Below are 6,447 nucleotides of genomic sequence, written 5' to 3'. Positions count from 1 at the left end.
AGGTGCTGGTGGAACAAAACCACACAGCCCAGGAAGCTAACCCACAGCCACAAAAATAACCCCACCCACATTCAAACTATCAACAGCGAGCCAGTAGTAATAAGGGTGTGAAGAGATTAAGACTATTATAAGAAAGGAGAAATGAATATGAGATGATTAACTGAAGGAAAAATGATTTTGAGAGGGCAGAGGGGGGAGCAATAATAAGAGTAGGGAATTGGAGCTAGGCAAAGAGAGAAAGAAAGTGAAATCTACATTGTAATGAAGCAATGAAGAAGGAGAAATGGAGCAAGAGAAGGAAAGTTTTAACCATAAATTTTAAAAAATAAAGTGATAGAAAGAAAAAGGAAAAAATTAAGTAAATAAATTAAAAAGAACCAAATTGGAGAAAAAAAATCTACTGCAGCATGATTAACAACAAATGAGCTAAGATTAATATAGGTATGATGGAAGTAAGTGGGGAAAAATAAAGAAAAGCTGAAGAGATGTCTAGAGAAAAGGGAAGTGATTTTGAGATGATAGAGGGAGAAGGAATATTAAGAATGAAGAACAAAAACCAGGCTAAGACAGGGAAAATTAACATTTGAGATGAAAAAATAAAGGGCAGGAGGAAGGCAGAATGGAGTAGGAGAAGAGAATGGTAAAATTTGACATTTGAAATACCAAAATAGTGAAGATCTATAGATAAAAATCAAAGAAATGCAACAACAACCACCCTATCCACAACCAATGAGCAAAGATTGATAAAGGTGGAGAGAGAATGCAGGTATTTTAAGAGTGGAAAAAGAAAGTGAGATGACCAATGACAACAAAAATGGTTTTGAGGGACTGGAAAGGGAATAGAGTGCAGAATGGAAACAACTTGTAGCAAGAGAGAAAACAAAATTTAAAACCAAAATAAGAGGAAAGAAGAAGGTGAAATGGGGTAAAGGAAGGGAGGAGCAAAATAAGGGATTCGAAATAAACTGTAACACAAAATCTAGTGACTTAATATTCACAAACTTGAAGGACAAGAAATGAATGTTAAAAAACTATGTAGGAGATAAAATACCACAAATCATGAAGACCATGGTGGATTTTGTCTCGATAGCCTCTAGTATTTACCACTGTTTTTTATTTCTGGATTTACCTCTGGTGATGCCAGGTAGTGTCCCAGTCTGGACTTAGGCAGCCTGTTTGTGACTACTAGGGATTCACCATCTGTGGCTGACTCCTTCAGTTGTTAATCTAGTCACTCTGTAATCAGCAATCAGGTAAATACCACGGGGTGAAGCAGAGTAATTCCTGTAGGTGCAGCTATCGCTTCCCCTCAAGCTGATGCCACTGGGGGGAGTGCCTTGCCTGAGCAAGTTGGCTCCTGCAGTATAGGGGATGACTCACCATCAGGATCCTGGTGGCTGTTCCCTCAGTTCTCTCCCCAAAGCCTCCATCCCTGGTCTCTCCTCAAGCATTTCTAGTCCACTCTGCTCCTCCTTTGCTGGAGCCCAGGATAAGTGACTACAAATTAAAATTTATGGGTTGTCCCTTTAAAAGGCTCTCTGTGTCTCCAGCCACCTGTCCCTGGCAGAGAGAAACCCTGCTGCTTTTCACAGCTGATGTTATCTGGGTACTTTTTGGGCTCTGGTGCTCTGTAGGCTGGGGAGCCCAGCTTGGGGTACAGACCCAATACTTCTCAGGGGGAAACCTGTAGTCCCTGAAATATCCCTCCAGCACTTCAGCTGCCACCTCTGAGAGCCCAGCCAGCCCTCTTGGGTCTTGTCTGCACTCTGTACCAGTCAAGTTGTGGTGAAGTTGTTTCTTCTGTCCATGGTCATAAGGCTTCTTTCCCACTCTTGTTCAGTTGTTTATTCTGGATTATTTTTCCACAGTTTAGTTATAATTCCAGATTGGTCCTGGGAGGAGGTTAATGTAGCTTCCACTCCTCTGACATCTTGCATCTCTCTATAATGTTTCTACTGAAACATATAATGGTATTTATGTTGTAGATTACAGTCCAGCCCCCCCCAGCTGCCTTGAACATTCTTTGTCATTACTTTATGCCAGGTTGAATAATATGTGTCTTGGAAAAGGTCTTCTTGTTTTGATATAATTAGGTGTTAGCTTCCTCTATTCTTAAGTATATTTTTCTCCATAGGCTTGGGATGTTTTTATCAATTCCTGTATCCTTCTCCATCTCTTCTTCTGGGATGCCTAATATTTTCATGTTGTTCTTTCTAATGGAGTCAGATAATTATCACAGAATTCTTTTTTAAAAAACTCTTAGTTCTCTCTCTTCCTTCCTCTTGGCCATTTCTACATTTCTTTCTTCAAACTATCTAATTCTCTCTTCCATCTGGTCTGTTTTGTTTCCAGTGCTTTCTAATGCATTTCTTATCCTATTTATTGACTTATTCATCTCCAGAAATTCTGTTTGATTCTTTTTTATTTTTTTTAAGATTTTATTTATTTATCTTCAGAGGGGAGGGGAAAGGAAGAAGAGAGGGAGAGAAACATCAATGTATGGATGCCTCTTGTGCATCCCCTGCTCAGAACTGGCCTGCAACCCAGGCATGTGCCCTGATTGAGAATCAAACTGTGATCTTCTGGTTCACAGGCCCGCGCTCAATCCACTGAGGTGCACTAGCCAGGGCATGATTCTTTTTTATAGTTTCAATCTCTTTGGTGAAGTACTCATTTTATTAAGTGACTTTATACCTGAACTCATTAAACTGCCTTTCTCAGGTCTCTTGTATCCTTTTATGCTTCTTCATAACTGCATTCTTAAATTCTCTGTCACTTAAATTGCAGTCTTCCATGACTTTCAGTTTGATTTCTGGAGACTTTTCATTTTGTGTCTGTGCTTCCATGTTTCCTTACTTGTTTGTGCCATTTGATGAAATTTTTTTTTGCCTGAACATTTGAGGTAGCAAACTCTTTTCTTATTTAGACACTATTTGCTCTGAACAATTCAGCAGGTAATAGGTAGGGTACTTTCTTTTATTTTCCAGTAGATGGTGTTATAGCACCAGTTTTTGTTTTCTCTTTTGTGTGCTATTTGCAACCCTGAGATTGTGGTACAGTGCCCTCACTTTGGTTAAAGTTTGTGGACATCCCCTCTGTAACTTGCTCATATCAGTTATGAGGAACCACCACTGTGGTTGAGAACAATAAAACATAAAACTCTGTTTCTAACAGAAGAGCTGAAAAAATCTAAAGCACAAAGGATTTTGTAAAGCAACCTGGTATGTGGGATGAGAGAGCAATATTGTTTAGTTAAAGAGGGCATATATCTCATAAACTTATTTTTGTCAGTCTGATTCTATAACATCTTACCCTGAAATGCTTTTCTCTGGCCTACCTAGGAACTTGATGGTAGTTTAGTGACCTCCTTATGACTTCTTCCTCTTCATGCTAGCTTTCGACTGGCCACTTGGCTGTGACCCTTCTGGAGAAATGATTCTCCTCACTGCCTAGCCTAGCACCTGACCTTCATTAAGCAGTCATTTATTGTTTGGAGTCTCTGCTGAGAAACTCTTCCACACTGGCCTGACATTTATTTGTACTTTGGAAAGCACCCAAAGGCTTAGCTCTGGGAGATGATCTTATAGTTCAGTATGCAAAACTCCTGTAAACTGTTTCTCTATTTTCCAGTGAACTGATTCTCCATTTCCAGCTACTGATTCATAGTGACATAACACTGCTAAATCTGCAGCCTTATTGTTCTCAGACTGGTCTCTGAGACTAAAGCCCAGTATATAACCAGTGTGAAAGAAAGAAATGTAATGCTACTAGACCAAAATAAAGACATAATGACTCAGGAGCCCTATTGTTTTCTCAGGCTGAGTATTCATAGCCTGCTTGGAGTTAGTAGGGTTTTCCTCTGTGTTAGAAAGATACAGCGGAAATGATTGTGACATTCAGTCCAGACTTTAAACTTCATAAGCTACCTGCTTTTGGCTACCATATGATGAATACAAGCATCATCACCAAAGCTTAAAAGAGGTCATGTAAGGGTATATAGCATCTGGTATGGGAACTAGGAATTTGTTAGCCAAACTCCCAACAGGATTTGTTCAGAGCCCTTTTCCAATGCTGATGTAATACTAAAGTTCTACAACTTTCTTTTCTGCAAGCCTACTGCAGAAATACTTCTCCAGTTCTGAGTCAAACAAAAAGTTTTTGTGCATATTAATCCATTCATATATACATTGTGTGTGTCAAGGAGAGAAGCCATTCTTATTAGTTCTAGAAAAAGATAAACTCTAGATTTCTGTTGGAGCTCCACATTATCAATACCATTAAGGATTTTGCAGTTTAAGAAACAACATGCATGTGAACTTTAATACAAAGCATGCTTGGAGAGGCCCATATTGGATTTATTAACCAGGTTTCTCAGGGTCAATTAATTATCCTGAAAAATTTAGGAATGCTTCACGAAAGAAATAGCCTTTGTTCTAGATTTTTAAATATGAGATTCAGATAAGCTCAAAATGAAAAAATGAAAAACAGACAGGAGGAAGAGCATTCAAAATTAAGGGGAAAGCATAACCTGAAAACTTAAAATATCATTCTTGCAAACAACTTTTCTATACCATAGTAACTGACTTTCAGGAAATTTGTATTTATGACTTGTAAAATACATCTCTGTGGGTCAGACTACCTGCTTTTTGTCTGAATTAAACATGGAACCCTTACCATATGTCCTTTGAACCAAGGTCCAGAGATATGATTGACTGTGTTCTATCATTGCAGAGGGAAAATTAGGCTAAGATGAAATTGGAAAGTTAGAACAGAGCAAGAATATGGAGGAAACTGAAGATCAACTTAGCATTGGATCTGAGTTAGCAGCAAATTAGAAACTACTAAAAGATTTTTTAAGTGGGGGAAAAACTCGATTAGGCTTGCATTAGAGGAAGATGAATTTGGTAGCATTGAAGGGGGAAAGCAAACATTTCCAGGGCAGTTGCAATATAAAGAAAGGAGAAGAAGGTGAACATATATTGTAATAGTAGAAATAGAGAAGAGATGAATCTGAGAGATATTTTGAAGATAAAGTCAACAGGACTTGGAGGTTGCTTTGGTATGATGAATAATAAAGCTGAAAGCATTAAAGACAGCTCTTGGATTTCTGATATGTATGGCTGGATGATCATAATGATTGTGATGTATTGTGAATCTATTATGTACCAGGTACATTCATTTTCCATAAGCTTTAAAGTAGATATTTATTTTCTTCTGTATATTACATATGAATAAACTGAGATTCAAAGAGGCTAAGTGATTTGCCCAAGTTTTGTATTCAGTAAAATTGGCTTATTTGTGTTCTGCATTCATTATTTTCAGTAATAATTTTTTTACAAAAGAAATATTTATGAAGTCCCTGGTAAATTTGAATGTTTGAAGAAAAAAGAGAAATAAAATTTTATGCAAAACTGACTTTTAGGAGAAATTGGTTTCCATATCTTTCAAGACTGATGAAAATGTATTTTTTATCCTCCCTAGATGACCACTTAAAAGTGTCCTTTGAATGTTGGAAAGCCTGCCTCTGAGCCAAAGATGTTTTTAGACATGTACATTCTAAATTTTTCTAAAAATTAATGGCATCTTCTTTGAAAGAACTGGGGTTTCAAGAAAATGGAAGAAACATGAGACACCCTGAGAAGAGACACATTGCCTTATTATAAGGCAGAAAGAGTCCCCTCAGACACAAACAGTTAAGAAAGAAATGCACAAAAGTTCTCTGGCTTGAAAAGTTCCTCTCAAGGGAGAGGAAGAGACAGTTTGAATTTATCTTCAGTAAATTTGCCAGTTGATCACCCCAAATTAACAGTTTCTTTTGAGCTCAGAGTTTCTATGAAATACATTTTTTATCAGTCTTTCCACCCTTGAACAGTTATACCCACAACCCAAGCCTACTAGATCAAAAACAAAGGTAGGGGAAGGATATTCATTTTTTTCAGAGATAATTATTTTTCTGAGCAGATGACAAATGAAAGTGTTAATTGGGTCCTAAACTGAAAATCCATTAACTTTATTTTAGGTTTAGACACCAAAAATTGAAGTGATTTTTTTCATTAATTAAACAACTATTTATCAATTATGTATTACATATCAGGCTAGATGCTGGATATAGCAAGGATAATATGGTTCCTGCTGTTCTGAAATTATCTGTGCATTACAGTGGTAAACACACAATAGCAAACAGATATTCACAAAATAGTAGTATAAGTATTGTACTAGGGAAGAGTCAAGCTGTCAGAGGGGCATAGAAATACATGTAATCAAGCCTAAGAACTGGAAAAAGATCTCTACTATAGCCAGAGATGAGAGTCCAAGATGGAAATTCATGAGAGATGAAACTGAACACAAAAGATTGGTGTAAGTCATGCAGGAACTTACAAACCATGTGAGGAAATATGTGTTTATCCTAAAAGCTACTGGGAACCACTGAAGGGTCAGGAGCGGGGG

This window comes from Artibeus jamaicensis, unplaced genomic scaffold, assembly GCF_021234435.1.
Source record: "Artibeus jamaicensis isolate MK-2021 breed Jamaican fruit bat unplaced genomic scaffold, CSHL_Jam_final contig_241, whole genome shotgun sequence".
Classification (NCBI taxonomy): Eukaryota; Metazoa; Chordata; class Mammalia; order Chiroptera; family Phyllostomidae; genus Artibeus; species Artibeus jamaicensis.
The sequence above is the reverse complement of the archived record's forward strand: the minus strand, read 5'-3'. Positions refer to the sequence as shown.